Raw genomic sequence first — 24,265 nt, 5'->3', positions numbered from 1 at the left:
GAGCTCCATGCACAAGTGTGACTTTTGAGGCTCCACCAGCCAAGACCCCACTGGGGCAGAGATGGTGTCAACAGTGTAGAAGGAGATTCCCTATGTGGCAGAGGCGAAGTGCTCTAGGTCTGTCCCCACCACAGCTGATGCTCCCATTCCTGGTCTCCGCCACAAGTGATTTATGAATCCTAAACTTTTCTAGAATTTCACTTCTGCATGTCTTGGTATGTCCAGAGTCTTGCAGTGCTCCTGGCTAAACTATAACCCTTCTTGTCTTTCTGTTGTGCTATATACTGATCCCTTCAGAGGAGCTCTGTATCACAGAGTTTGTGACTCACTCAAAGAAAAGCCCTACAGAATCATATTACATAATTTTTCTATCAATCAGTGCTGTGATCCAATAATTTTTATTTCAGAAAATAAACCAAACTCCCAAATCTCTGGTATGATGTTCACACAAACATTTAGTTTGCCAAGTGCAACTACCCAAAAGCAAAAGCCTTTTAATAAACAATCAGAACTAATCGATTTATCCTTTCTTTTCCTTTCAGCTACTGGACAAATAGCCAACATGACAAAAAATTCTAGCATGCATTTCCTCTTTGAAATTATTCATAATATTCTCCTTTAATAATTCACAGGGTACTTGCAATTTATTCTTTTGTGCCATGTTCTGAAAATTAAGTCATCTTACCAGGGGCTTCTCAGGAAAAGAGATAAAACCACACAGTTTCTGTAACCATCAAACACAGCATTGATGACTGATTTCACAATGAAGCATATCATTTGAAATGCACTTTAAGAATGCATTGAAACAGCAGAGCTAATTAAACCTTCGCTTTCCAGTAACATTCACCTCAGTACAGCTCAGACATTCACAGAGCAAATCTGCACGGGACGCACATATTTGAATATTCTCAAGTGAAATGACAAAAATGACAAAACCAGATGCACATTTTTTCATTCCTCCTCCCATACCAAGACCAACACATTGATCACATTGACCAAATCATGCAACAGGTACTCAGTTCTGTTACTCGACTCAACATAAAAACAGCAGTAAGAAAATCCTCTCTCTAGCTGCTGTTTTCAATCTGGCCAGTTGGATGATGAATCATCAGCACTTCCACCCCCAAAATGTTCTCCAAGAGGGGCAGGAGATAGTGTGCTCATTCACGGTTCTTTAAGCCACAAGAAGCATCTCCAGACTGCCACCCACCTGTGGTGGTGCAAAATTATGACTGTTAAGTTTATTAAGTTGATTGTAACGGTTTGTTCCATGTACCCATTTTCTTATGGTTCGTCCTAAGTTATATAACTGCCAGTGGCGGTTATCTGTCACTCTTCCCCCTCTGTCCATGTAAACCCCACCTACCTATTCCTGATTGGTTTATGGAAAGTTACCTCACTGTTGTACCACCCCCTGAGTTTGAGCTTATTGGTTGTTACAGCCTCACCACTCCCCTCACCACCTGGGTATAAAACACTGTGTCACAGTAGCCTCTTCGGCTAGCTGAGGCTGTCCTGCAGGTGGTGAGGAGGTTGTGTCCTACTCCTCAATAAATTCCCCGTTGGATCCCTCAGCTGGCTCCTCCTGTCATTCCTCCATTGTGGTCAGTGCACGTACATCAGCCACTCGAGCTCTCAGGAGCCAAGGACCCACAGGAATCAGCCCAGCCTGTGCATCTCGCTGGCTGATCCTTAGACAACTGCCGCCGGTGCCTGAGCTAGTCTGGCAGGCAGAGAGACTGTGGTCTCTAGTGGCACCGCAACACCATCCAATTATACAAGTGAATTCAAAACAAACAGGTAATTTCCAGGGAGGTGGAAATAATGACCCAGTTTTCCTGAAATCTACATTCTCATGGTTGAATTATCCTGTGTCCTAAAATGTACAAATCTCATGTAGGTCTTGTGACAGAAACATCTCCAATGCCTGCAAGACAATACCTTACCCTTCTTTTCCTCTTTCTCATACCTTTTAATGCTAATTATACCGCTTCTGCATGTGCAAAAGCTTTTCTTTCAGTTGAAATAATGGCTTGGTTGCCTCTTCTCCTCCTAGTATTTTATTTTCACAAAACAGGAACACAGTATTTTTGAGACCTCTAGCCTCCTGCCATCTTTCACTGAACCTTGCACATAGGCTCCAGTGTTACTGAGGGAAGGAGTGAAACATATTTCTTTTAAGCCAAGAGTAAAAGTTACTGTAGAAGACATGCATGCACACAAGAAAAACTAAATTACTTAATGGAATCCATGGCTTTCCAAGAAGTATCCACTTTCTGGTTTTTGATACAATGCAGCCAGCATTTTCACTCTGATTTGGTCTGGCTTAAATTTGAACTCCCTTGGGACAGTGTCTTTGCCTTTCTATTTACTTTTAAAATGCCCTATGTGCCCAGCAGCTCCAAATATAAAATAATCTCCAGAGCTGCAAGGAGAAAAGTCTCCATGAAGACGTGCCTGAATTTTGTAATGAAGTTGTCTCCATGTTGTGATGGAGAATGTTTCCTGGTGCAGAAAAATTTCTTCGACACGGTTTCACTAGCACAAATATTTGCTTTTTGTCATTTCATGTTAGAATACACAGGAAGACTGCATCTGAGCTTGGGTAAGCATCCACATCAGAGCAGCTTTGTAAGTAAAATTCTCACTCAGAAAACAGAAGGAGTGATTTTTCTTGACCCATTCCAATTCAGCAATAAAATTCAAATGTGGAAAACCAGGCCATCCAGGCTTTTTTTTTTCCCTTTTTTTTTTTTTTTTTTTTTTTTTTTTTTTTTTTTTTTTTTTTCTCAGTCCCTCATGTCTCCTTTTTTCTTAAAGCAACAAACATTTTGTTGAACTGTTCTAAATAATGACAACATTTGAAACAGCTTCAGTCTGTTTAGGATCTCAAGGGAAAATTTGGTGAGTAAATGACTCAGGATAAATCAATAACTGTGTAATAACTGTGCCTCTCACTCTTCTTATCTCAATTGCTGTCCCTACTTCCATGGTCTCCCAACCCCTGGGCATCACCCTTTGCTCTGAAGTCTCTACTGCACTTGTCTCCAGCTGTGCAGTGGTCTTCATCCCACCTCCTATCATCGAGCTCTGAGGTTTCTTCTGTCTCATCTTCCATTGCAATTCTTTTCTCAGTGCAGTTCCCAGCCTCCGTCCACCAGCCCCACACACCTGCCAGTGCCTTCTCTCCCTCCCTGCCCATCAAGCCTGCTGCACAGCTCTCTCTGTTGTTGTCTGGCCACTCTTCTCCCCTAAAATCAATTCTCACACAGGCAAAATCCCACCTGGACCAGACTCTACAGAGGTGTAGAGGGGTACCCCTGTAGAGGTACCCCTCTACACCTCATTGCAAAACTAAGCCAACACCCTTTGCTTCTCCCCTCTCTCTCCTGCCCCACCATCCTCTCCCGATGCTGCTGTTCACCATTTGACACAGTAGCTGCAAAGCTGACAGCGTCCTTTTCCACAGCCTTTGAGTACAGATTGCATGGGAAATGCCACATGACACTGAGCTGCCTCCTGTGCCCAGGCTGTGTGGCAGAGTCAGGAGAGGTCGGGTTTGACCTCCTGAGCCCATCTGCCTCCACGCAAGTGAAGACGCACGCTCTAAACATGGATTATATTTTCAGGACATTTGTTTCGGGAGCGAGTTGTGCTACGCAAAGGTACATCAATTGACAATAAACGCTGTCATTTGTGGGTGATTTGATGAAAACCAGACCATGTAATCAGGTCTAAGGGGTCCCTAATACCAGAGACGCTGGTGCTGTCGGTTATAGAAAATAATTAGAACGTTATCCCTGTGGCAAGCAGAATGTAAATACATCTAAAATACGACATAATGTCATTCTCCTCTGTAAGCCAGGGGATCTGCTTCAAATAAAAGAGCCATTAACACAACAATTAAAGCCAAGGGGGCCGGTGAAGTAGGGAGCTGGCCCGGTGGAGGGCGAGGCGAGGCCAGCGAACGCCCGGTGTAAATCTTTCTCTTTCGCCATCCCAGCCAGGAATGTGACTATTAGCCCTCTCATGACCCGAGGGCTTCCCAATAATGCATCTGCTCTCTGTCAGGGCCAGGATTTCGTAACGTCCTCCAGTGCGAGCCCAGGGCTGACTCCACGGTGCGGCGCCAAAGCAGGAGTCGGCGGGAGCGGGAGGCTCCGCGCTGGACCTTGGCCCCAGTTCAGCCAAGCACTTAAACCACTGGACCCTGGACACGTCTCCTCCCAAGGATGTCTGGGCACTCGGAGATGAGTGATGGATGGACTTCACTCAGTCACTTTCATAGAGCAGAGCTGGACCTGTGGTCATCCTGAGCAGTCCATCTCCGCTGTGGGGATGTGCCCACGGAACGGGGAATGTCCTAGTAAAATTCCAGCTCAGGGAACCTGCAAGAACCAAGACACAGAGAGCACCACGGAAATCAAGGCATTTTTCAAAGGAAATAATGTCACTGCTTTCACCATCCAAACAGCAAACACTCTGAACAGGCTACAGGCAACACAGAGATAATATTATCTATAAGCTCTTTAGCAAACTTTTGAAAATGATGGACAAGTGCCTGGAGAGGCCAGCAGTTCCTACCTTTCATCCAGTCTGAAATACGTGATGATAAAAGTCCTAAACATGTCAGGAGCTTTGATTCTAAGACAGAATGCATCCAGCACATCCCTGCAGGTTGTTGGCAAAGGAAAAATATCACTGAAGTGGTAAAATCAACTTCCACAATAATATCAGGCTCAGGCATAAGTTCCCCTAAAGCTGACAAGTTAGGTCAGAAATAAAATTTTTATTTGCTTCCTTGTAGAGATGAAAGTCTCATCAGATTTAAAAGACTTTTTCATATTTTTTCTCTGTTTTTGATTTTTAGCTTTGTGACTTTTTGTGGTAAATGCAAAATTTTATATATCCAGTGGAAATATAAATGCCAGAAAACAGGAAATGGTTGAATCTTGAAGGAAGAGAACAGCACCAAATCCAGCTCTTTGGGAAAAATCTATCAAAAGTCAGTTTTATTGAACCTATTCTCTTTTTCAGTTCTAATAATGCTTCTAAGAGTATGACATAGCAGGGTCTTCAAAACAAAACAAAACAAAATCCTCAGAATTGTACTGTTAAGCACCAGTGTTTCAAAATCCAAAGTTAACATGCTACCCATGTCCTGTTTTGGGCAAATGGACATTCCCAATTTCCACCCCAAATGAATCAATTTAAATAGTTGCAGGACATACAGAAACTTGTAAAGCAAGTTAAAAATTAATGTTAATTTTTTCAAAAGAAGATAATTCATATCCTCTCAACCTTTATAAGTAAGGAAGATCTGAAAATAACAACTACAGAAGCCACATTTCTCTTACAAAATCATACCAAACACCCAGAAGACACACAGAGAATTTCTCCCTATATTAGTGACTTTCACAAAAGAAGCCCTTGTTTAATAACTGAGAAGCAGAATAACTCAAGGTACACTAAGTGAAAATCAGAACTTGATATCCAGCAATATTTGCATCTCAGAGAAATGAGGCTGGGCTCTGAGTTGCCAAGAAATTCAGAAATTCAGACCCAGTTTTGGGGCAAAGCGAAAATGTCTCATACAGTCTGAGCTGTGTGGGCACTCAGTCCATCCGCCACTGACAGATACAGGATCAACACCCTCTAGAGGATGGACAGCTGAGCTAAGAGAGAATTATGTATGTCAAGGTAGAGCTCACAGCACAGTAGGATCTCAGTATGGGAAAAAATTACATAAGCAAAAGATTATCTGCATGTCCAGTATAGAATAATCTTTGAAAAATCTCATTACAAGTAAACACAGGATAATAACTGATGGATAAGCTAATTAGTCATGCAAATCTGATGGATTTTCACTGCCTTCTTCCAGCCACTTACTTCTTTAGAAGGCATTTCATTTTCTGAGTAGTGCACAGTTTAACATCCAATTCATATTAGTTGTGCAAAAAGACAGTCCTTTAATCTTCTGACACTTGGGTCCTCAGTGTGAGACACAGGGAAACTGTCCAACGGAGAAGCAAAATGGGTCATAATATAAAACCAAATTTTAGCAAAAGCTCCCATGGGACAAAATGAGGTGGTGTTCTTTGGCAGATCTCATGCCTGAGCATTGTACACAGCAGTAACTTGTAACCTGCAATTGCAGAGACAGTAGCTGACACGTGTCCCTTTCAATTATGTGAGCTGCCTTATATATATATAAAGCTGGTAAAAAACATGTGAAATAAACCACAGCTAGCCCTTACAGCTAAGGTCACACCAGCCAAAAGGGTTGTGCATGTTCTAGCAAGCTAGGAACAAGTTTCTAGACAGCTGGAGATATTTTGAGCAAACATGGGCCAAATTAAACCGAAGTGGGAAGCCAAAGTGAAACCAGTAAAAGCTTGCCTACTCAGATGACTTTTGTTTCAGCTGGAAGCTAAATTCAAACAAAATTCCTGGGAGGATGCTGCTTTGACTATGAGCAGACACCTGAGTCACATGATAAGCACTTTGCTTTAAAAATTCCACCATATCACTCCTGAGAACACTAGCATTTCAGATCCATGAGAAGCAAAAGGGAGAAAAAAAGAAAAATAACAGCTTTTGTACAAACCCTGTGGATCAAGTCCCCTATGTCTCTTTCCTTCCAGACATTTGTGGAAAAACAGCTCACTGGAATCACAAAAAACAAAAACTGAGCAGGATTCTAATATGGGACATCCTGCTGGACCAGTGTGAGCTGAAGGAATAAAGAAAGCCACAAACATGAGAACTCAAGTTATACACTCAAACCTAAAGCCTTAAATTTTCGTGCATTTTTTTCATTTAAACTAGTGTAATCTATTGGCCACCATAATAGAGGCTTCAAGCAGCTGGCTCAGTTATGTTCATCTGTGACAAACTCTGGAACCAAAGCCATGTGTTGAAAAGTATACACACTAGGAAATATAAATAAATTATCAACTATGGTGTCTTAAAATATCTACAGTTGACTTTGTGCATCACCACTAATAAGTATCATAGCATACTGTATAGTCCTAATGTTGTCTGTGGAGCTTCCAATCAGTTCCCTAGAAATACAGTTTATACAGCATTAAGTCCTAGGGATGGATTTCCCTTCATATTGACTTAAAAACCATAAATGAAGTTTTATCAAGGATCATTGCCTTGTGCTAATGACCCTATCTTGGGAAACGTTGCTGTTCAGAGAGCATGAGAAATAGTATGAAGAGATTATCAAGAAAAGAAAGACTATAAACAAGATAGTAACTTGGGAAAATGTTTTTTTTTTTTCCCCAGGAAGCAGTAAATAACTGGAAAACTGGAAGGTTTCCTAATCTTTCCTAATTAATCTTTCCTAATTAACCTAAAAGAATTCTTTAAAAGCAGACACTTAAAAGAACATTAGTGACAAGGTCCACAAGTAGTTCTTACCCACCTCTGTCTACCAGGTGGTCTCTACTTTGCTTCCTTCCTGCCAGCTGGGCATCAAGACTTCATGGCTCCACTGAGTTGAGCAGGGCACTGTCACTTACCCCATGCACTGGTCCCCAGTGCTCACCAGCCTGGAGACAAAAGGCTGCAAGGATGAAGCAAAACTGAGCCCAGTCACAGCATGGTGTCAGATCATGGCTGGACCACAACTCCCAGCCAGAGTCCAGCTTGGATCAAGGAGCTGGAAAATGCTCCTTGGACTCTATTCCACTTCTGGGGTGTTTTTAAAAATTGAACTAGCTGCAGAGCCAAGGTCTGATAAAATGGAACCTGGAACATGACCAGGTCTGTTCTTTGGATTTACAACCCCAAAATCCTACAGCCAAGACATCACAAATCCAATAGGGTGCCTGACAAGTTGTGCTGCTTCAGGGCCCATGCTTTTAAGGTCCACATTTGGGTTTATCATATGTTCCAGTATGGTGCAACTGTCCCCTTCATGGCCTTTTACCTCAAAGAGGACCCACACATGCTCAGTTTTGTTGTATCTACCTTCTTTACCTCCACTTTCTCTACACTCCACTACCGCTGTCTTTTTCCATGTTTAGCAGCCTCAAAGATAAACCCAGTAATAAATGGCCAAGGGATGTTGAGGCTGCTGCAAGAACAAAACCAACCCCTGATTCTCTTTTTATCTATTAAGTCAAAGGCTTAAATTATCCTAAAAAAACCCTGGGTTTTGTTGCAAAAGAAAGAAAAAATCCTAGCAACAACAAGAACAGAGATAAATGTTCTAAGAGAATATAATGGAACTGGAGTAAATTACTTTAAAATAAGAAATCCAGGGTGATGGGGAAACTCCCCAGAAGTGAACAAGTGCTTTTCACATCTTAAGTAAAGATTCCTTCCCATCCTCTTTTTTTTTTTTTTTTTCTTTTTTTCTTTTTTTCTTTTTTTTTTTCCCAGCAGCTAGAAATCCCATCTGGTTCCTGTTTCTATTTGTCTGATCTCCTACAAATTTCTAAAAGCCATAAGCATCAGCCAAAAATTCCCCAGGCATGGACTCCTTTCCAAAATAGCCCACAAAACAGCTTTTTTTAGGTGGATTGGTTTGGAAGGAGCAGAAAGGGGAATGTTAATTTCTGTAAAATTCCTAGGAATTTCTTGTATTTATTCTCCCGTGGAGAATTTATTTTCTGCCTGAAATTCCTTTCCACTTTCCACTGTCATGGTGGTCAGCATTGGGACTGCCCACTCCCATGTAGCAGGATTCAGCTCTTCTTGTGGCAGTCCACAAGATGATGAGAGGCTTTTACCCCCAAGGAAGGCAAATGAAGTTGCAATTCTCTTGCAGCTGAGATCTCCTCTGCTGGGCTGGTCTCTGTGCCATTTGGAGGCTGCATAACTGGACTGTAAGCAGAGGCAGAGTTTTTTGGCACCATCAGCTCTCATGGCTAAAGAGTATGGTGGCTCTGAAAAGCAACCAGAGTGTCCAATTTGTGTATGGATCTGATCCAAGCAACTTTTGTCAAGGTGATTAGCTCTCACTGACCTTGGCATGTGCTTAAGAGCTTCCCTGGGCACTTTACATAACTACGACCAAACAAAAGTAGCCCCATCTAATTCATTGTGAGTACACCTCTTGACTGCACCCATGCTTCTTGTAAAGGTGCACAGACGTGTCATGGAGACTCCAAGCTTCTTGGTCTCCTCTGCTTTTGAAGCCTCTTGATCCTTCACTGAACCAAACAAGCTTTTACAAACTTTTAGATAAAGGTTCAGAAACACAGGGAGAACAGGGGAGCTCCAGAGATGGGACATTGACTCTAGAGGTTTGTCCCCCACAAAAAATCAGACCAGGTCACTGATGACTTATAGATTGCTACTTTTTTCATTAATCTGAATTAATGAAATTATTTTAACCTCACAAAAAAACCCAGCTGCCACACTGGAACTGTCCAGTATTTATAGAGTAACAGAATAATCTAAAAGGTCACAGCCTTATCTCTACACTCTCCACTTGCTTGTGCTTGCTTAAGAAAATAAGCTAGAGAGAGCAGTCAGGCTCTAAGGCTCTGTGGCACAGCTCCAGGACAAAATGCCATGCTATGCAGAGTTCAGCACATCCTCTTGTGTTGTCAAAACACATCCACTCAACAAGTCTTGGGTCATCTTAGCATCTAGTCCTGTTAGAGAAGATATCACTGGAGTTCCCTGGCTCTCCTGGCACAACCGCACAACCGTGGCATGTCACCAAAAACCCCACGGCATCCCCTTGGCCTTCCCATTCACAAAATATTTAACCTAGCCTGGTTTTTTGTACTAAAGACCAACTGGCATTTCTAGTCCATGCGCAGTCTGAGATCCGACTAAGAACATCTCTCAAACCCTCTGTTCAATTAAATATTTCATCAATGAAAAGTAAACACACTTCATTTTCTATTGTAAAAGAATCTCTCCCTCCCCCCATGATGTTTTATTTTAGCAAGTGCACTCAACCATGTTCTCAATCTGCATTTCATTTCCTCCTATTCAGTCTTCTGTGGTTCACAGACAAAAATACCTGGGGGAAAAAAACCAAAAAACACACAATACCAGATCCCAGGGGGCTCTGATTTACCACAGGAGAAAAAACTGTAGCATTGTACAACAGGAGCCTGCTGCCCAGGATGGGAGCTGGAGGCACAATGAGTGAAACAGAGCACATTAAGCTCAGGGACAGCTGTGTCAAGAGCTTCTCAAGTCCTCTTCCAGCCAAGGGTTTCCCCAAGAAGGTATCCTTGTCTTCTTCATCTATCATTTATCACTGCAGAAGTAGTAAAGAAAGAAATGGGGTCTTTCTGTGCAGGGTATTCCACCAGCCCAAGAAAAAGAGCAGATAAGAGCTTTAGTCCCTGTTCCTGCCAGACCAGGCCCTTTCATCATTATAGAGTAAACATAGAGAAATGCACTTCTGCAGCCACTTCCATACATGAGGATCCTAGAGTGCAGGGTCTTCTGCAGCTGTGGTTGGTGTAAGGTATGAAAGCAGGCAGAACCTGACAGCAGATTGCCACGGAATTTATAGAGCAAGATGTACAGCAAAATGACATGGCCATTCTCTTTGCAGTTTGGGCAGAAGGAGGTTTGGGAAGAGAGGTTTGGTGTTCTTGGCAATGAGGTTCGTCGCACCCACTGCAGCACAGACTTACCTCACCAAACAGATGCTTCTGGTGCTGCTCCCTGTCAGAGAGAAAACAGGGTACACAGGTGAGTCAAAACAAAAGAATAATCCACCAAAAGAGAGCCAACAGATCCACCTCCTCCACTGCAGCAAGTCAGAGCAGCCAAGGGACAGAAGATAAGGCTGGAGATGGAATTGTGTCCATCCCAGCAAGCATGGTCCCACCCCACCTATTCCACTGGTTACAGTGGTGATGGAAACCACAGCAGGGAGTTCATTCACGTTTTATCACATCACTTCACCTCAAGTAATGTGCAACTAGGCACTAAGTAGGTGACACAGAACTACAAACATCAAGCCTTGTTTCTATGCTCCAGCTTCCCCTGCTATCCCAAGCAGAGAATTGCAAATTACAGGTTTTGCTGGAGTTGATATAGCAAAGAGAAAGGAGGGGGACAGAGCAAGGCCAGAGAAGAAAAAGATGGAGAAAGGAAAGACTGGAGGAAGGAGGAGACTTGGAGCTAAATACAAATGTTAGGGAACAGGGCATGTAAGCACAGGGATAGGAAGGCAGAGAGGAAGAGCCAAGGATAAATTGTTTTGATGACTGCTTCAACGCTGAAATTACTGTAACTACCCAAGGGGGCTGTGTGGCTCAGTCTGACATTTTGGCTATTTTTTTTCAGGCCACCAGATGTAATCAATTTACTGGGGGGTGAGGGGGGAAACACACACATATTTTTATTGCGTTCTAATATATTTAAAAAAAAAAAAAAAAAAAAAAAAAAAAAAAGTGACTTGTTTTGTTTGCGTTTTTTTTCTAGTCATAGTATATGTACAGAACCAACACTGCCCTTTACCATCATAGCATCACAGAAATTGGAGTTTTGGGGTCTGGGTACAGATCAAGCCTCTCATCTACAGCTGAATCCCCAAGCTGAAGGAGGATGTAAGGGGTAGCTGTGCAACTTTGTTCACATTCGCCTCAATACACATGAGGGAACAAATATGGCCAATAACATCCTAAGATATTGTGGTGCTGAAATTCTTTGTTTACTAAGAAACGACATGTTGAAAGCCCTTGGCATTTATGAAGCAGATAATTTCTATTCATTCAATTGAAGCATTTTACAGTACTTACCCAGACACTTGGAGCAATTAACTTGCCAGATCTCATGCAGAGGACTGTGAGGGGCAGATGTGTGAGCTCCACAAAAATCTCTTCGTGTCCTAGAGGAAGTAGCGTGGTACTTGGGTGGGTGGTGCTCTTCCTTCTATCCTGGACCAAGGTAAGGGAGGGGGCCTGTACTGCTAGTTTCTTTCAGTTGTAGCTTCAATTGGGCATTCAGAAACTGTCAACTCCTGTCCAAAACTTGGGGGAAATATTTCTGTGCACTGTTAAACAGCTCCTTCATTCCACCCAGGGGCTGATGCCGTTCTGTGGTAGGTGAATAATTCCTGTATTTACTCTTCGCAAAATATTTTGGACTCCAGAGTTTTTGCTCAGGCAGACTCCTCCTGAATTAATAATAGCTTTGCCTGAGCAACAGCTAAGAAATGAGAAGACAGTGCTGCAGAAATTTGTATTTTTTAATTCATCTTGGTCATAGGCTCTGCAGATTAGCATGCTCGTGGGAAATACATATTCCCGTCTTTCTGTTACATAGCTGCCCTCCTCTATCTCCTGCCCATGTATCTTTCAAGGGGCCATAGGAACTTAGCCCAACACAGGACCAAGGATCACACATCCAATAACTAAGCATAACTATTCACTGAACTCCAATCCACTGAACTGCCAAGCCTCCATCCAATGACCAACATAATGTCCATTACATCCAACCTCTAACCCATAATCAGACCTGCATTTTATTTCAAAATCTGCAAAGATGCAGCAATCCTCAAGAGTTACTTCCACCACAACTAGATTTTTGAGTGTCTTCTCCTTGGATGGCTATTGGCATGGAAAATAAACCCTCAACTTTCCCTTATAGGGTGTCTGTTTTTCAGCTCTCATTAAATTAATCCCCCTCCCATTTCCTAGGAGCTCTGTGCTGAAGGCCATCAGAAACAAGGGAGTTCTGTGAAGCTGCTTAGTTTTAAAAGATGGTCTCTAGTATATCAACTCTGAGCACACAATTTTTTTCTTTAACACATCCTCAGATTCTGAAACTGTTTTTCAAAATCAAATCCACTGCATTTATTTAAAATGTCACAGTTGCTCTTATCTGTCAGGTTAATTATAAAGACTTTTTTCCCTTTAAGTGGGAGTAATTTTAAATATATATAAATGATTCCATAACATGACTTCTTATCACTTATTCTAATGTTTCAAATCAAGTCATCCACTGTGATCCATCCTGGTATTTTGCAAATTAGCCATTTTGAATGTGTTTTGTGTGCAAGGAATTATGCCTTGTGCTCTGTGCACAGTCTACACTGATTTTGTATAAGCATGTACATGTCTGAAAACATTTAAGAAGTTGCCCCATCACAATAGCGTAGAGAAGGAGGTAGAGAAAATTCTACAGCTGCACAATGAGTTTGTCTTAACTCTGTAACATCATTAATCCTTGGACTGGAAATTGCTAAGTTATGAATATTAAATTAATTAAGTAAGCTTAGTATTTGGTTATCCTACCTTTCTAAGAAAAGGAATGTTGTCTAATGAAAACAACCTTTAAGTTTGAAAATCTTAAGGAAAAACATGTATTAAACCACAAGCCTCCTGTAAATGATAAATTCAACCCTGGAATCACTGTTTTAGAATCACCACGAATGCAGGTCTCCCAATCCCCAGAGGTAATTTTTAGTCCTGCGGTCCTAAAGAAATTTTTCTGTATTTCAGCTGTCCTTAAAAAAAACAGAAAAAAACCCACAAAAAACCCCCCACCACAAACCAAAAGCGTTCTACCAGAGATACCCTTAACTAAGACCAGGTTTTTAAGTCTGTCATCCTCAACCCAGATGGGAGGAAAAGCGATCTGCAAATCCAATACTTGCACTAAGATAGCCATTTAAAATTTCCACAATTTTATAACTGATAAAATGCTTTTCCTTAAGCAGAATATTTTTTTTACCTTCCTTGCTAAGGAGATGGAATTGAAGTCATGATAAAGAAACAAACAAAAAAGCTGATACATTAGACATAGGAAGTTTTTGCTTTTATGTTTTTGAATCATCCTGAAAAAGTAGAGCAGATGAAAAACTAATGACCAATTTTTTTTTTTTTAATAGAAAGTGTAGTTTTCACAAAATCTGAATGTTCCATGGAAAAACTTTAATTTTGCCAGAGCTGCTTAGATTTCCACTGGGGAAGATGTAAACAAGAGATTTCCTTTTAAGTTCTAGTTGACTGAAATGTAAGATTTTAAGTAACTTTTTCAAATAATAAGGTAAATAAAGTAGGATCCATCCTCTAAGGATTTTCTTCAACCTGATATCTCCTGAGACACAAAAGATGGACCTTTACCACAAGGCACAGGTTAGCAAGGAGCTCTACAAAGAGGACTCCAAAGAGCACAGTCCCTACCTTCAGCAAAAATGTGTCACTGGGCATGGAAAATTTCAACACAAAGGCAGTGAGCCTGAGAGAGACATGCACACAAGTGATGGAGGACAGGCAGGAATAGCAGTTTGAGCTCTACCTCTGTTCCAGCAGCTCTTGCCCACCGTTAATAAATAACAGTCTCCCTGTGCAGACCACGTGCAGCCAAGGTGAGATAGACACAGTCACTTGTGCTGCTGTTAAGCCTGCAGTAAGTACCTGCTGTGGTTTCATGAGCAAAGACCTACACCATCGTTCTTATCTCCAGGGACATAATCTTTTGGGATGTGATATGTTAAGGGCAATATCCTACTTTTCTGAGCTTCCATGCATGGATCCCTCTGGCTGCTGATGGTTTAGGAGTCTTGCAAGCACCAGAGGTGTGGTTGGGTGCCACCATCTCATGCACACCCTCAGCACAGACTCAGGTCCTTCTGCATGTCTTCCTTGAGCACAGGGGCACTACATCATGACTCACAGGTGACCAGCAGGAAGGGAGCCTGTCCTCTTCCACTTCTCTTCCTGCCAGGACTGGTTCTGGCCAACCAGGACATCTGCTGCAGAAGATGATTCTCCTATGGGGAGGAAAAGTTTCATGGAGCCTTTCCACTGCACACCTGACCTCTCCTTGTCCTTCTTGAGAATCTGGCATTGCTGAGACCTGAGCACAATCTGAGGCAACTGCAACCTGAGTCCTGTCCCAGCCTGAGACACCCCACACAGCTTCTCCCCACACATCTCTGCTCTTTCAGAGCAGGGCAGCTGTCTCCAGAAGGCAGCTCTTGAGACAATTTTCAGACAATCTAATACAAATGGAATTTGAAAACCTGTTTCTTCACAGTTTCTTCCTTCCCTGAAGCACCTTTTATTTTTGTTCACACTGCTGGTGCTCAGCAAAATGGAGAATGGTTTTCTTTTCCTCTGGTAAACAAAAAAAATCAGTGTTGCCAACTCTTGAAATCTTAGTCCCACTATATTTGATGCTTTTCTTCATCTCCTCCTCAGCTTCTTGCTTCAGTGTGTTATACAAAAATCTCAGATTTCAGTTTTAAAGAGAAGAAAAAGGAACAAGCAGTTCGTGGACTTCCATGTTCCAGAAAAAAGCTGAGAAACATTAAGTCAGAGCATCCTAAGGCACCTCCAAACCAAAAAAGAAAGCATAGAGAAAATAATATTTATCACCTTTTTTTTCTTTCTTTTTTTTTTTTTTAAGAGGTGAATTAAAAAAAACCAAAACATCTTGACCTGAAGGACCCAAATGATTTTTGAGCCCTTGGGGTGAAGAGTCATCTAACTCCATAGGTGCCACCAGTGGCTTGCACTGGCCAGATTTCAGCTTCCTGTGCAACAACATGGAGATAAAGAGATTTCTTTTTTTTTAGGAGCAGGGCTAAGCTTCTACCCTACACCTTGGTCTTCTGGAAGAAAAAAGGAATGAATTATGGCTGGAAGGGAAGGAAGATTGTACTTCAGTGGGATTTCAGAGTTGCTCTGTGAGATGGTTCTGTGGTGGTCTGTCGTTCCAGGAAAACAAGTGCCCATGTAAGCCATGTTTTTTCCTGGGTAAATCAGAAGATCCAAGGATCTTCTGCTTATAGACATATAGACATATAGATATATAGATATATAGCATATAGACATACGGACATATAGACATACAGACATATAGACATATAGATGCCAAGAGATACAGGGTGCACACTGAGAGCATGGGCTGCCTTCTCACGCACCCCATCATGTTCTGGGGGACCAGTCAACTCCAGGAATTGTCCCTCCTGTGCTTGCTGTGTCTTGGTGCTTTTAAGAATCATGCCAAGACAGCCTACTTAGTCCCTGTGTCAAGAACCCATTTCAGAGGGATGAGATGCACACAGAGTAACTGAACTGCTCGGAGACTTTGCTTTTCCTCGGTCTTGTTCTGGCACTGCATTTTTTTTAAAGATCTAAAACACAAGACACCAATTTTTGAATTTTGTGGCTGAAATTTTGTGGCTGCTGTTTATGTATGGAAAATATTTAACAGTTCAAGTCAGAAAGCTCAATATTCAGAACCTTAAGGGCAATCCAAAACTCCTAGGGTCTTCACAATCAGAATAAAAATAACATGGGAACAGGCTTCCTTGGACCAGATACTGATTTTTCTGCAGCAGTGTGGAGGAATTAAAGCTGTCCTTAAGCACCAGCTGGGAGCTGCCCTGACATTTTCATGTCATCTGCTCCCTGGTCCTCTAGTGAAGGCCATGCAGTGATGGGCTGGAGGCTTTCAGGGCCCTACTATAATCCAGCAAACCTTGGCTGGTAGAACCAGCCCCAGAAGAGATTCCAGCTGGCTTAAGTTAGAGCAGCCCTGTGGATGTCTAACTTAAACCACCTGCCAGTTCGGTCCTGGGCCAGCTGTAGGATCTGGGAGGTAGAAAAGTGGATAAAAGCCAAATTTGCCTGCTGTCTTCCTCATCTGTCCCAATAGGAGACTAGAGATCCAAATTCTATTTAGAGATGTCCCTGGTATAAGGCATCAGAGGAACACCTTTGAGCTCCTGGTTGCATCTAAAATCCAAGAATGCCCACTATTCAGTCCCATCTTCCTTCCTTACCTTCTCTCATCACAGTGCTTCCATTCACAATATTGAGGCCTGAACATGAGGAAATGTGCAAGGACAGGTTATTTCCTGGAACAGCTAATGCTTTCTGCCCTCTTTTGACTTCCCAGGCAGCCTCGCCCCTGCCGCTCTTGTGCCTCCACTTCTGTAGGGAACCAGTGATATAGAACAGACCAGACAGAGAGGGATTTTTTTCTCTTTTAAAGAGTGGAAGATAAGAAAGTAAATTAAAAAACAAACAAACAAAACTTTCCCCAAATATTTCCAGAGCTGCTGATTCTGATTTGAGCTTTGGCAGTAAGATCACAATAGATTTAAACAGGCCCAATTCACCTTTTTACAGAGACACACACAACCATGTGCAATGGTAGGAATTACCCTGATAATACCGTCTGACTTGTCCTGCCCCTTCCCTTCCTCCTTGTTTTTCACTGTGAAGCTACCAAAGATGAGTAACACTGATATTAAACAGGGATTTGGGGTTTTTTTACCATTTTTTCCCCAGAAAGTGGATAACATCCTACAGTAGATAGAAAAATCCATCCAACTTTATTTAACTGTAACATTTATTAAGAGCAGTGTAAAGGTCAGCATGGAGCTTCCACTGTATGGGGTAAACTCCTTCCGTTAACCTTGAATTTGACAACAGAGCAGATCCTTTAAGATGCAACTATCTTAAGCTTCCCTCCAATGGTTAAACTCTTAGTAATTCTAGGTTTTGGAGACAAACATCAAAGCAGAGGACTCTTCCCTTCATTATTCAAGAAGAGGCCCCATCAATATTATCTGTAATAAGAATCTGCTGTTGACATGGCTCACCCTCCAGTTCCTGTTCCAGGCAGTAGTCCCTGTCAATAGGATTAAAGTGGAGGAACGCCTTTGACAAGTCCACTGGTTGCTGATTCATTGCTACCATCAGGCTGCCGGCTGGGAAAGGCAATAGGCACCATGAGCCAGTCCTGCTGTGGCCAGGCAGGGACAAGTGCCCCTGAAGCTTTGATTTCTTGTGCCAGAGGGCACCTTCCTGGAGCTGCAGGGGAAGAGGGGAGAGGGAAAGCCTGCAAGTGGTTTGCACTGCTGGTGTCCTACCCGGTTGCTTTTGGTTGAGCAATGGGCACATCAGCTGGGAAATTCTGAGGTGGTTTGATGAGCAGTGTTGAACCCAGTGGCATAGGGAAGCCATCCACCATGTACAGGATGGGAAGGAATGTTCCTCAGCCTCTGTCACCACCATCTCCCCTTTGTCAGCCTGGGAGATTTCACACTGAGATGAAAGAGAGACTCTGCTCTCAGCTCTCACACTGGGGTGCTCTTAGTGCCAAGCAGCCCACAGGAAGCCATGAACAGGGACACCTGTGCAGTGCTGCACAGCTGCAGTGATGGCAGCTGACAGACCTGAGGTACAATGGTCCCAGGAACCCACAGCAAGAGGCATGAGCAACTTTCTCTGACTCTTCTTTGTCCTGGAGCTTGGCCTATGCTTCACTAGTCATAAGGATGCAGGGATGTGCTCAAGGGACCAGGAGTAACATCATGGTAAAAATGAACCACTGTGGTTAAAGCCCTGGAAGAAAAAGTCTGGGCACCAGGGGGTGCAGATTGCTGGTGCATAGTTGGGCACATCCAGTCCTTGACAATACTGACTTGTGTCTTCCTTCTTGTTTACCACAGCTTCCTATAAAAAGGCTCTGTCATCACCCCCTGGTTTGCACAGCTCCAGGTTTGCAAAGACCCTGGCTCACCCTCCCCTGCAGGCTGTTGCCTACAGTGGAGGAGCCAGAGAAGGGATTGTGCAGCTCCTCAAGAGCCTGCAGAGTCTGACAGTGGCTAAAAACAAGCACTCAACCACAAAGGTAAGGAGAAAAGTCAGGTGAGGCGAAAAGTCAGGTGCAGGGAAAATCTGAGCTTCTTAAACTTCCACGTCTCAACTCTTTGAGTAGAGTATGCGGGACATATGTGCACACACACACATTAACATCCTCATATTTTCCAATGACTATGCTCCTGTTTAATTCATTCCATTCCTGTCCCCTCAGGTGCTGAGGCCAGGTCAGGAAGCAAGCAGCCTAGAGCAAATAGACCAGCTCTTTTAAAAATAAAACTTCTATTATTATCTTTAGGAAAAAAAATAACAACCCTCATTTTCAGGAACTGTTACATTTTATAAGGCTGCAGGTTCCACTGGGCTCCACAAATGGAGCCAAGAAAGCATGAATGTCAAAATATTCTGCACACAAGATGAAAAACCCTGAGCCGGGCGATCCAGTGAAAGGGAGCCCTGTCAGCCTGCCTGTCAACTGTGCTGCAGATTTTTCAAACCTAATTAAAATGATCTTTATTTTTTTTCTTCTGCTTTTAAAGAAACACATTTTTCTTTTCTTTTTTTTAAATTTTTTTTCCGCTTTAGTTTTTAATCATTCTGATTTCCTCCATTGAGCCAGCCAGGAAGAAAGTGAAAGGGAGACTCACACAGGCATCCAGGACTGGAGAACAGGAGGATGGGTGGCTGTTCAGGCAGCAAAGTCTTTGCTGTAGCTCATCACGCATCCACTGTTTACTCACATATGAGATCAGCCCTAACAGGAAGAATAAGGTACCAAATTCTGTCCCTGTCTCTTTCCTGCCACCTTTGGTGTATGGGACCTTTTCGGCTCTTTGTAAATAAACAGGAGCACATCAAAGGGACACCTGACCACTGCACCCATTTTTGGAAAAACTAGAACTTAACAGGCACTTGAATTTTTGGCAGACAGCTCATACCGAAAAGGCCTTTACTGCCCTGGGATTAGCAGCTCTGATGGTTTGGAGCTGATAGAGGAAACCAGTTTACAAATCTTAAAACAGGAGCCTTATAGGACAGTTTGAGCCACTGATTAATTTTGCTCACACCTATGCCTTGCCCCTGCAGGGCCCTGCCAGCCCCCTCTCCCTCACTGGGTTCATTGTTTATATGTGTGAAGTTATTTGGATGGGTTGATCTCAGAAAAGTGGTCTGTAGAATTTTGCAGCAAAACAGGAGCTTGCTGAGACGAAGACAGCAGCACAGGGCAGAGCAAGTCATTAGGACTACTAACCAGCATGACAAAAATGGGCATAAATGGGGATAAAGAGATTTAAACTAAGAAACAAAAGCTTAGGGGAGGTTAGGTCAACAGCTATATAAACACACATTTCCCCTCCCACCTCCCCTGCTCTAGTGTCTTCAAGAAAAATATTTGCTTACTTACACAACCTTTTTTCAGCCTAGTTTCCTAGAGAAACAACTTGGTTTTGATCACATTGTGGGTGTGTCTGTCTCCCTAACAAAATTGGTGAACTCCCTGGCCAGTTTCAATCAACTTTACCAGTAGGGCTGAGTCCTCAAAGATACCAACTGCTTTAAGATCTTGCCAGAGCTGGGTAGACAAGAGAACACTGAGCCTGTGGTGGTGGGTTTTTGATAAGTTTTGATATGTTATTGTTGGGTTGTTTTCCCAGTGTTCCTGTTGTTCCCCCCCACGGTGCATTTGGTGTTGTCCTAGGTTCTCCCCTCCCCCCTCACTCCCAGTGCCCACCTCCCTGACCTTGCCCCTTGGTGAGCTGCCCATCACACCAGGGGACAATCAGCTAATTGCACCACCCTCTGTTATCACCCATTTTTAAAGCTGGTGCTTTTTGCCCTCTCTCTAGCACCATCCTTTGGAGAGTAAGGATCTCTGAGAGAGCCTTCTCTGATTCTTGCTTTGAACCTAGACGCCAATGATATACAGGGACTGCAGAGAGCAGAAGGCAGCTACGCCATTACTTAGACTGCAAGCAGTGCGGGAATGGCCACTCTTGACCACGTGGCCAGGGTGAGAGCTAGCTGGAGTTTCCCGGCCCTTTGCATCAGACCCTATGGTGAGACAAAGGCTGCAGCCTGGGTACTCCTGACATTAAACACCAGAGCATCCAACCTGGAGTTGCCTCATCTGTTTCTCTGCAGGAAGCCACAGTTCACTGAATCACCCAAAATGTGCTGTAGAAATACCATCATTTGGGCTGAGAAATCAGAATTGTGGTCTCTCTTTCTGAGAAATGCCACAAGAGTAGTGTTAGCATGGGCAGGAGTCCCGAACACGTAAAATGAGGTGCCTGCAGGAACAGGGTAGCACCAGCACTGCTCTCCAGCCACCTAAACTGGTCCTCAGCCCTTCCTGCACCAAAGCCACCTCTTGGCCACCAAGGAGATCCAAGGCCAGGAGCAGGGATGGGGTTGCCTTCTGCTGCATGCAACATCCCAGCTGCAGGGTCTTTCCTGCTGCTTGAGTGAGCACAAGTAGAGGTAGGAGCAGTCCAGCTACTGTGGGAGTCAGTGACTCATAAACTGAGGGCATTTAACCTGCGATCAGCCAGAGGGAAGGACATTCTAACAAGGTCACTCTCCTACAGCATCAATTTTCAGGCTCAACTCGTACTTAAAGAGTAGATTGGGAAAGACCTGCTGCAGATGTCTCTCTCTCATATAAGGGCACAAGGATGCTCTTGGTTGGGGTGGGAGCATGGAAGCTCCCACCTGGGTCCTGCCGTGCTCCAAGAGAGCTTGGGTGCTGATGGGGAGGAGCATTTGTAAAGGACAGTGGAATAAATTGAGAGTCCCAACTAGGGCTGCTCAGTGCCAGCACAAGAAAATGTCTTGATTAAGAGGGTCTCTTTCCTCTAGGTTTGGTTTAGGATGGTTTAGTAAAGTCAGATTTAGGATGCACTAAATGAAGGAAAAAAAGTCAAAGGCATTACCAAATGTTTGGATGCAGCCTCATGGCTCCTGTTCTCCAAGATGATGGCAACAACACAGAGGAAAGCAAAAAGGACATTTCTAATGGGGAGGATCTCAATTTCAACAATCTTACCCCTGCTCCCACATCATTTAAATTTGGAAATCTCCTCAGAATATCACAACAATCCATTTTGCTGTGAATGTCCTGGCCCTTCTTCCCTCTCATCAATTCCCTATTATGTCACTGGGAACACCCTCTCATCTGCTGAAAAAAATAAAACATCTCTTGGAATAAGAAAACCCTTCAGTCATAGCTAAAGGAAGCCTGGCAGGTTTTCCCCTGTGATTGCTCAGGGAAAATTTACCCATGTGATCTTCGTGTCCCATGGAAGAGGTGAAATCAAGTCTTGCACAAGGTGTTGCAGGAATGGACAGGTGGATTTGCCCTCACAGTGAACAAGCTGGGATCTTGCATGCCTGGCAATCATGTCTGTAGGAGAATAGATGGAGCTGGCATTTTTGGGACCCTATGACTAGTTGTCCAATTTAGCAAAGGGTGAGCAGATAATTTCCTGTTGGACTGGTCTGTTGGAAGGGCCTTTCCCCTCTAGGGAGCTGCTGGATACGCAGCCAAGCCTGAAGACCCACGGAGGCAAAGCGTGCTCACTCCTTTTATAGCGGGACTGGTTTCCCCACATTGTCGTCATCCTGAGGGTGAGCAGCGCTGTAAGACATTTGAGGCTCTCCCCCACATAGGGTAAAAAGTCAAAAGGGTATTAAGCTGTCACATTGGGGCAATTTATGTGTATAAACAGAGGCCTGTTTTGCTGATTTACACCCTGATAGCACATAGCCTACAGGTAATGAATGCAGCACATCCCCACATCTGCCAGTGGAAGCAGTTTGGATTGACTGACCCATAAAACTGCAAGGCTTGAAGTTATCTGTCTTCACATCTACATATACACATGCAAACAGCCACAGCTAGCAAGTGCTCATGGAGTAACATGATATAAGCAATAAACGCTTTCTCCCAGCAAAAGTCAAGGGAGATATTAGATAAGATGGCTAAAACAAACTTTAAGCACCATGGTGGTGAGCTTGACTAGGCTGTCCTTTTACTCAGCTGAATAAGTCACAGTGTAGGGAGCCCACAGTACCAGTCACCCTGTAGTGCTGGTTTCCCAAAGGGTGCAGACAACCCAAATTAGCAAGCACATCTGCACTCTCTGTGAAAGCACCCTTATCCCCATCATTATGAGAGAGCCGTGCTCCCTCCCAAGCTCAGGGCCCAGTTAAGTCTTGTCTCTCACTGGAGAGGGGTGCCAAATCCTTTTTCCCATTTGGGAATGCTCCTGTTGGGAGCTAGAGACATGGCTGGCCTTGGTGGGTATAGGGGAGAGGGAGGCATCTCTGGTGCCATTGCTCCCCTCCCAGGTGGTGCAATGAGCCACAGCTCACTTCAACTACATTGCACAACCAAATCCCACTCCCTCCCACCTTTCCAGGGAAAATCATGTTGCAACTTACCTAGAAACTCCATCCTTCCCCGTTCAATGACACCAAGAAAGACTACCCCCCAACCACCAACATCTGAAGATAGGACTGACGGACACGCAGATGGGTGCCTGCTCCTGAACACCATGTGCAGTGTTTTCTTCCCATCATTGCAGTCCATGCCTTCACATCATTTTGCCGCTGTGGGGATGTGAACAGCCACTGCATTCCCCTTCTGCCCAGCAGACTTCAGTGTCAATTGCATGCTTTGGGCAAGAATAACAATTGGAAAAAGTAATCACATTTATCATGTTGATGACTCAGCCAGCTACATAAGAATGTTACATAGCAAAACCACAGAATTCAGCCTGTTTTCACACAGACAGCAGAACAATGACTGGCAGGAGTCCCCTGACATCAGACACTTGCCTTCAAAAACTCAAGCAGTTTTTCCACCATCTCAAATCCAGCAACCTGGGATGCCACAGCAATACAGCCTTCAGGTAAAGCTGAAGCTGATGAACATACCAACAGCCAGAGGACATTTTCCAACAACAATTAAGCAGGGAGGAACACCACAGCAGACTTTTCTACTATTTTGTCAGTGGAGGCTCAGAAAGATGTAGGATTTAACTTCTCAAGTCACACCATGATTCATAGGAAATTAAACTTCCCATGCTTGAGGCAGCAGTGATGGGTGACAGATTATGGAAGAGGCAAATGATGGCTCTTCCAGTGACCATAGACCTCACAGATGTGTGAATTGCAGCTGTACCTCTTACTGTAGCTTTTCAACCTCCACAGTACTGTATGTTATTTCAGTTTAGACTTTCCTTCTTTGCTTAGCCCACTAACTCTGCCCCTGTGTAACCTGGTCACTTTGCATGCACACTGCTTTCTTGCACAATTTGTCTCATTAGAATATGCTGCTAACTAGCTTTGCTGTTGTGAAGAGAGATTTAAGATAATGCAATGCCCATCTCAAAGAGTCCAAGTCAGAAAGTCAACTGTTATTAAACAGGCTCCATCCCTTCTAACTGAAAGGGGCCAGAAAAATCCCACCCGCTCTTTTGGACTGCAGTGACTGGGAAGCCACTCTGAAAGTAGTATTTTTTCAAAGTAGATTGGACCAATTTGAAACCAGCTCATCAAAACAGAGCCTGCACAAGCAGCAAGTAAATCCAGCTCCTCAGATGGTTGCATGGTCACTTCATCCAACACAAGAGACAAGGTGAGGTGGGAAGCTAAAGAGCAGTGCTGCCCCTTTTGTATGCAGTGCCCAGCTAGATGGGTTAGCC

The 24,265-nt window shown here is 43.5% G+C and overlaps 1 long non-coding RNA gene across 2 annotated transcripts; it reads right to left on the bottom strand.

Annotated features, from left to right (window-relative positions):
- Positions 1 to 388: 388 nt before the first annotated feature.
- LOC134558181 (uncharacterized) lies at positions 389 to 23,167 on the bottom strand. Of its 2 annotated transcripts, none has more exons than XR_010082298.1 (3): positions 23,001 to 23,167; positions 10,620 to 10,650; positions 389 to 4,388 (listed from the first exon to the last, which is right to left on the bottom strand). It is a non-coding gene; the product is annotated as an uncharacterized LOC134558181 (long non-coding RNA). The 2 variants fall into 2 exon arrangements; XR_010082297.1 differs by lacking the exon at positions 23,001 to 23,167 and adding an exon at positions 11,733 to 12,650.
- Between the last annotated feature and the right edge of the window lie 1,098 nt (positions 23,168 to 24,265).

Source organism: Prinia subflava, chromosome 14 (genome assembly GCF_021018805.1).
Source record: "Prinia subflava isolate CZ2003 ecotype Zambia chromosome 14, Cam_Psub_1.2, whole genome shotgun sequence".
NCBI lineage: Eukaryota > Metazoa > Chordata > Aves > Passeriformes > Cisticolidae > Prinia > Prinia subflava.
This window is presented reverse-complemented; position numbering and strand designations above follow the sequence as displayed.